The following is an 8,173-nucleotide window of genomic DNA, read 5'->3' as shown; positions in this document are numbered from 1 at the left end:
TGGCAGGTACTCCACATCATATGTGTAGTCCAAGAGCTTGAGTGTCATCTTCGCGATGCGTGGCGTGGCTGTGTCGTGGCCACTTGAGGTTGGCACTTTGACCAGAGGCTTATGGTCCGTCTGCAGTTTGAAGCGGGTGCCCCAGACAAATTGCCTAAATTTTCCCATGGCCCAAGATACCGCCAGCATTTCTTTTTCGATGACGCTGTATTTCTGCTCTGTGGGAGACAGCGCTCTGGATGCGAAACTGAGTGTCTCCACCGTGCCATCCTCTCTTTCCTGTGCCAGCACTGCTCCCAGTCCTCTCTCGCTAGCGTCCGTAGTCAGGATGGTGTTGCTCTTGGGGTCATATCCATGTAGCGGCACTGCACCACTGATGTCCAGCTTCAACTTTTCAAATTCATTCTGTGCCTCTTCATCCCATGTGAACTGCGACTTGTCTCTGATAAGCTGGCGAAGTTTGTGAGTCTTGGTGGCAAAGTGTCTTACGAATTTACTATAGTACTCCGCCATCCCGAGGAATGACCTCACTTCCTCCTTATTGACCGGGGCTCTTGCATCACAAATGGCTTCCACGTTTTGTCTTTTAGGGGATATTCCATGGTTCCCTATTTCGTGCCCTAGATATGTGACGGATGACATGCCCAGCTTGCATTTACTCCACTCAGCCGTGAGACCTCTTTCTTGAAGTACGGTGAGTACCTTTGTCAGCTTCTCATCATGCTCTACCCGACTGCTTCCCATGATCAGGATGTCGTCCTGAAAGTACTGGACACCTGGTAAGTCCTTGAATAGGCGGTGCATCAATATCTGGAACACCGCAGCCGCAGAGGCCAGCCCAACGGCATGCGGCGGAATTGATAACACCCAAATGGTGTGATGAACGAGGTGAGTTTCCTGCTTGACGGGTGTAAGTCAATCTGATGATACGCTGACGTAAGGTCTATTGTGGAGAACCAGGATACTCCCTTTGTTCTAGCCAACATTTCCTCGATCCGAGGAAGGGGGAACTTTTCTACAATTAAGCACTTGTTGAGCTCACGGAGGTCCACACATAAGCGTACCTTGCCATTGGGCTTCCTGGCCACGACCAAGGGGGCCAACCATTCTGAGCTGTCTATTGGTTCTATTATCCCTTGTTCTTCCAATCTTTTGAGTTCCAGCTGGACTGCCTCTTTCACAGCAATAGGGATGTTTCTGACTTTGTGGGACACTGGTCTGGCATCTTCCCTGAGGAGTATTTTGTGCACGAACTTGTCCAGCTTACCCACCGTGCCCCCGAACACTTTGGGGAAGGCCTGCTTTATTTTGTCTTGCTGTGGCCATGTATCGTCATCTGTCAGCAGGATTTGCTCTTTGCCCCCCGGATCTAGCTTGATGCCCAAATCGCCTTGGTCTCTCCAGCCTAGCACTGAGGGTCCCCTCTCCGCAACATACAACTTGCAGTTCGCAGACCTGCCTCTGTATTCAAACTTCAAGGTGCGGAAGCCAACCATGGGGATTGCATTCTCAGTGTATGAAATGGGACGTATGTCCGGTGGATCTAGTCGTGGACCCAGGATGGGAACAAAGTCTGCCTCCCATACCGACCGTTGGACAATGGAATACGGGGACCCCGAGTCAATTGCAATGTGGACTTTCACTCCTCCTATCAGCATGTCCGTGCGTGGTTGGTCCGAACGTTCGACTGCTACCTCCAACACCTGCTCCTCGATGCACAGCACCATGTCGTCTTCCTCCAGATCTTCTTCAGCTGGGGCCTCCGACGAGGATTGCCCTATGTACTTCACCATAGTTCTCTTCCCCTTCTTGGGGCACACTTTCTCAAAATGGCCGACTATGCCGCAGAAGGAGCACCTGGCACGAAACGCCAGACATCTTTTGTCTTGCGCTGAATGATCTGCGCTCCCACACCTGTAGCATGAAAATTTGCTGTCCGAGTGTTGTTTACCGGGAGTAGCTTGTTTTCCTGTCCACCTTGAATCTTGCCTTCTTTCTACTGTGGCTCCTTTGTACCTCGTGGATGAGGACGCGTCGTCTATCTTGTTGACCATCTGCCTCTGCGCACCTTCCTTTTTCGCTGAGTCTGCACATCTTTTCGAAAGTTCAGCTTTCTTTACCATTGCGATAACGTCTTTGAGCGACATTTCACCCTGTGCCCACAACTTGTCCTGGACCAACCTGTTCGTGGTGTGCATGACAATTTGGTCTTTGATATATTCATCCTGTAGTTGTCCATATTTGCACGTGATAGCTAGTCATCTCAAAGCTGCCACATAATCATCTATCGACTCTCCTTGCTCCTGTTTTCTTTGTTGGAAGTTGTACCGGTCGACCGATACGCATACTGCCGGGCGAAAATGGTTGTCTAGGTCTTCTAAGGCATTCTTGAAGACGTCATCGGCTGCAGGTGGCCTCTCTGCCGGTACTATGTTCGTATACACACGTACACCTTCCGGGCCCAGGTTATACAGCAGTAACCTTTTCTTCCTAGCGCTGGGAAATGGCTCACCGTTTTCATCCTCCAGGGCCTCCACATAGTTCTTGAAATACTCCCTCCAGTCCTCCCACTTCATCAGGGGTTGCCCTGGTCTGGGTAGGAAGGGGACGGGCGCCGTGAGAGCGTAACACTACAGTTCATCTCCCGAACTAGCACCAGTTGTGATGTGTATAGTGTCACTGCGCAGCTCTACATAGGGGGCCTGGTTGCTACAACGTCTCGCAACAAGTTCTTGTAGTACTACTAAACGTACTACAAAATGCAGTTAAAAACTCTGCATCTAAGTGTAAAAGTCACAAATGTAAATGGAAGCTGGCACCTTCTAGGTCGAAGCCAGGAGCAGCCTGCTTTGTAATACGCTGCAACGGCTCGTTAGGGGTAGTAAGCACTATATAATGCAATTACAATAATGTCACATGAGAAAAGGGAATAAAAGCATTGCAATAAATTGGCAAAAGTAAGCTTTCTATTAAAAACGTAATTTTTTAAATGTATTTTACATATCTTGCTTTATCGCAATGCTACCTGAGCGAGACCACTGAAAGGAGCATGGTATAAGTATTTATCGTGATAAACACTTCAACTTCTTACAATACTATCAGGAAGTCACGCCAGTATGCCAACAGTTGTCTTTGTCCTCTTTCAGTTTCCGTTCCCAAAAGAAGGTGGGGACATTTCGGAGAGAAGGCGGGTCCTGAGACTCTTTTGCCAATATCTGATTGGTGTTGACGAAAGGGTGGTGCGGTTGGACTGCCGTGGAGGCGATGGCCGGAGTCTGCATTCTGTATGGCTGAATAGGACTTCCTCTGTGATTGGCTACCGTAGAACGGGCCCGGACACAGTCGTTGAATCTATTGGCTGCGGGTTCGTTGCTTGGCTGGGTGCCTTGCGCTTGCTGCGCACTGATCTGGTAGGAAAAGAGGAGGGGAGGTTAGGAGCTCGGAGACCAGTCAGCAGCCAGCTGCAGCGGGAGCAGCACCAACGGAGCAGCAGCCGCCGCCGCGGATTTCACCGCTTCTAAAGTGACAAGGGGAGAGGTAACTACCGCAGTGTCTATCTTAAACAATATGGCCTTTGGTGGCTTGGTCTTTATTTTGTGTGGTGTACCTTTTTATCGGCACTACACATTTTTCAGTGGTGGGTGTGGCTCCGACACATTGACTTGTTTTAAATAGACTGTGTTGACGATCCTTGAATTGTGTATTGCTACAGCAATGCCTCACAGTTCATAAGGTGGGCTCCCAGGTCTTGGGGGGCGTGGGTTACTGGCAATGACCTCGAAGGGGGCGGCCCCGCTGTGCTTGAAACCCCTTCCTTGGCAAGCTGCCTAGTGACGTCACGAGCCATTGTTACTGCTGCGTTCCCATTGGCCTTCGGCAAGGCTCCTCTGCAGACCTGTGCTCGCCGCGCGCGTTAATGCACAGCTGAGAAGGCACAGGTCACCCTCTGCCTCCACCGGGAGGAGGGTTCGAGTTCATCCTTAGTGCGATGCTTATTTTATGATACGAAGCACCCAGCAATGCATGACACATCGGTGATGCATGTGTATACATCATCAGTCACTACCAAGCCCCCAGTTTGCACGATGCATGCATGGCTCATCATCGGTGATACATGTTTATACATCATAGACAGTAGCTTGATGGGGCGAATCCTTGCGAGTAAGGTGGCTTACGCTATTAATGAACTTGCTACCGACTCTTGTGTTAAATCTCCATTCGGGGGGGGGGGGGGGGGTATATCGCACTTCGTAGACCGATGCTTATCTCGTAAGTGTTGGGGTATATTATGGGGCATGTATGTCAGATAGACAGTGCACTGGCTGCAGATCTCTTAATCTCCAGTCTCAGGCTTCTGTTATGATCGCTTAGCTTTAAGGTGTTATCTCCCTTCTGTAGGGCATTACATGAAATCTGCAAGTTCCAGGTATGTGACCTTGTAAGGTAACTCAATGAACCCAGGCCCGGCTCCAGGAACTTTTAATTGGGTGGGCCAAGGACGCATTTGGGTGGGCCACTGCGGGCTCGATTTGTCGCATATATGTCTAGGCAGGCCTGCTTCAGGGCCTTCCTTTATCTCTTCTTAGTCTTACAAGGCCCAGTAAAACGCACTCTTTTCAAAATCTCTTTCTAAATGTGATCACTCTCAAAAAGTGTTTTTTCTATGTAATGTCCCTTTGATGGGAAGAGGAGGTGTCTGAGGTGGGAGTATCAGGCAAGTGACACTTCTCGGGCTCCCTCTGTGCGAGCCTTCAGTGAGAATCCCTCTTCATTACTACCTCCACCTGACCATGGACTCTTCAACGCACTCCCTTACAAGCTTGATTAGCCACTATTCCTCTCCAGTGCACCTTATCTCACAGATGACCTTGGGCCCCGCCCCATGTCAGGCACCATCTCCCGGTAAAAACTTTAGTAAAATCCCCTTCATACTTAAAACATTGAATAGAGCAATAAATATAATTAGCACGCACTTTAAAGTATGTTCCACAGTGGCCCTTATGGCCCAACTGCCAATTAAATAAACAAAAACAGAAAGGCCATGACAGGGCCGGCTTCAGCGCTGATGCAAAAGTCTTTTTTGGCGCTGCACCAAAAACCTCTTTCTCCATAAACACCTTTACTACCACCTTCCAACAGTGTACCTCATCCATCCATGCCCCCCCTATTGACCTCTTCCTTGGATTCCCTCACTGCCACACGCCACAAGTGCCCCTCATCTCCCCATAGCCCCTCCCCTTAATGAGCTCCTCCCCGGATTCCCTCACTGCCACCCTCCCCCAGTGCCCCTCGTCTCTCTGTAGCCCCTCCCCCTCATGACCTCCTCCTCAGACTCCCTCACTACCACCCTACATCAGTGCCCCTCATCTCTCCCTAGCTCCCCCCTCCACTCCATGACCTCTTCCTCGGATTCCCTCACTGGCACCCTCCACCAGTGCCTCTCATCTCTCTGTAGCCCCTCCCCCTCATGACCTCCTCCTCAGACTCCCTTACTACCACCCTCCACCAGTGCCCCTCATGTTTACATATCCTCTCTCTCATATGCATTTAATTTGTTGTATAGTGCTGCTCATATCAATGTAGTGTGTGTCAGTACTTTACACAACGCACACACTTACAGAGACAATGAATCATACAAGTATGTAGATCAGTCTACAGGGAATGTCATTGTCTCTGTAAGTGTGTGAGGATTACAAGGTGTAGGAATCACGTGTCATCCATTCTGGTGGGCAGTATATTTTAAGGGGGTTTGGTCTGGGGAAACACAACCGTAGGATTTAAAGAGTATTCCATGGGGGTCAGCTTTACTGATAAAAATGTAGATCTGCCCAAACATACTCATTTTAGCAACATTAGAATAATGAAAGACTGGGGAAGTTCTAACTATATCACAAAACCAAAAAAGCGAAGTTCTAATTATACCATTCATGTTTGTTTGCAGCTCTTTGGTGGCAGTTCATTGTTCACTGCCTTTTGTTAGGATTTTAACTTCTGAAGTAACACAAGGATCTCTGTGACAGAGGCAGTAACCCACTGAGCTATCCACATAAAAATACAGTGCGTCTGCATTTAAAAAATACTAACAGACAAATGATTGCTCTAAAGCAGGATCATTAATCACCAACTTTATCTGGGCATTTTGTATTGTTTTATTGTTGACCAGCATCGGCTACGATGAAATTATAAAAACTGTTTAAATGAAGCACATACGAAGTATATGTGTCCTGTTGGGCCTGTGCAGATTTTAAAAATAATTTGTTTTGTAACACATTCTCTTACCTACTCCATTAGTCATACTTTGTGTCACAGCCTGATGTGATAAGCAGCTGCAGGGGTCAGGTGGTGACTAGGAATAAACAGACCACTTTTCCCCTGCGCTGCATAGAAAAAGAAATATCAACGCAGCAGGACGTAGGCAAAGGTTATCAAAGGTTACCGGTGTCCAAGAAAGGATTTGTTCCCTTTCAACATGCAGAGATGAAGGGGTGAAAAAAGTAAACAAAGCCTCGTTAACATGTTAATGGTCTTTAAAGACCTGTTAAGTACTTTGGTGCGGCTGCGATAATCTTAAACTGTCTGTCTGTGTGTGCGCCCGGGAAGCTGTCTCCCCGGGCTGACACACACGACCTGTGCGTTGCACGCCTGCCTTCAAGCTCTCACTGCGAGGGCCAAGGCTCCTGTTTGGGTGGGCCAGGCTCATCTTTGGGTGGGCCGGGCCCACCCGGCCCACCCTCTAGAACCGGGCCTGAATGAACCCGTACATTTGTTTCCAAAATCCTTGTGTACCCTCCCGTTCCAAACATCTACTCTGATAAGTTTGATTCCCTGCCGGCTGCAACTCAATATTTCCTTCTTCAAAGGCAGCTAAAGTGAGCTTCCTTGGGTTGGTTAGAAAGTAACACCTGTCGTTAAGGTCTATAAACCTTTAGGTTTCACTGTGGGCGTTCAAATGGTCACTGTACGTGTAATCACAGACCGACCTACAGGTACAGTTTACGCGATTGAAATTCTTTAATATTTCTGATTTTTCTTTGGCTAACTTGCAACATGACAGGCAACGTTTGTGTGTTGTTTTTCCTAATGTGCTTTTGGATCTAGAGAATTCTACTGGAAATCTGTAAGTAGGTCAGTTTAGACGATCCAGTGAATCATTTTTCAAGTTCAGCGAAATTGTATTGGTTTAAAATAAAAAATAAATTAAAAGGCAAGTGAGCGAGGGCAACATAAATCTGGGTGAGATCTATTATGTTGTGTAATATGGGCTAGGACAAGAGTTTGCAAGTACTTTACTTGAAGAGATTTACCATCTCTCCAAGGATGAATGTTTGCCACGTACAGCACAACTCTCTTGGACAGGAAGAAGGCATGAGCTAGCATCAAGTTTCTATAAACCGCACAGGTCGTCAGTCAGCCCCATGGAACTGGAAACTGAGCTTTAACTTAGAATGTGGTGGGCAGTTTCTTTTATAAATTTGCAGCCGTAAATACTTCCTACATTTGCATATTTAATAAAGCATTTGCTTATGCACAACAATATATACCAACAAGCGTTTGCAATGCAATTGGCCTCTCATTTGCGAGAGTTTGAGCTATTGGCATTGTAAATGTCAATTCCTTTAATTTGTGTTTTGAAAACCTGCAGGAGGTGCATAAACGCACACTTTTACTTATAGTCCTTGCTTACAAGAAGCAAAGCTGGCAATAATTGCTCTTCTTTTACTGCCAGTCTGTGGTGCTGCCAGTCTGTGGTGCTGAGTGATGTTGAGTCGGTGCTGTGCTGAGGAAGTGGTGCGCTAATGCCGAGGTGGGGCTGCGTTGCAGGTGGTGCACTGATGCTGAGATAGTGCTATGCAGTGCGGATGTTAAGGTGGTGCTGTGCTGATGCTGAGTTGGTGATGCACTGATGAGGAGGTGGTTCTGTGTTGATGCTGAGAAGGTGCTCATACTAAAGTATACAAGAGGTCGTACGCTTATGCTCGGCCTAAAAAGTGATACTTTCTGCAGAAACAGATATGTGAAATGCGGCTCGAGCCCATGTTATTTGTTGTGCTTCCACACCACCGCTTGTACTACTGGTTGTCCATTGCTTGTCTCTGAAGCCTAAAGTAAAAGTAAAGTCCACATTTGTAAAGCGCACAATCACCCGTAAGGGTCTCTAGGCGCTGGGGGCCGT

At 47.8% G+C, this 8,173-nt stretch overlaps 1 protein-coding gene across 1 annotated transcript in view; it reads left to right on the top strand.

Annotated features, from left to right (window-relative positions):
• The first annotated feature begins 3,383 nt into the window (after positions 1–3,383).
• The window catches only part of PPM1K (protein phosphatase, Mg2+/Mn2+ dependent 1K), a 50,844-nt gene continuing 46,054 nt past the window's right edge, over positions 3,384–8,173 (top strand). Inside the window, exon 1 of the mRNA XM_078676204.1 lies at positions 3,384–3,537. The gene's annotated coding sequence lies outside the window, so the exon portion shown is untranslated. The remainder of the gene's footprint in view (positions 3,538–8,173) is intronic.

Source organism: Lissotriton helveticus, chromosome 2_1, assembly GCF_964261635.1.
Source record: "Lissotriton helveticus chromosome 2_1, aLisHel1.1, whole genome shotgun sequence".
In the NCBI taxonomy this organism is placed as follows: Eukaryota; Metazoa; Chordata; class Amphibia; order Caudata; family Salamandridae; genus Lissotriton; species Lissotriton helveticus.
This window is presented reverse-complemented; position numbering and strand designations above follow the sequence as displayed.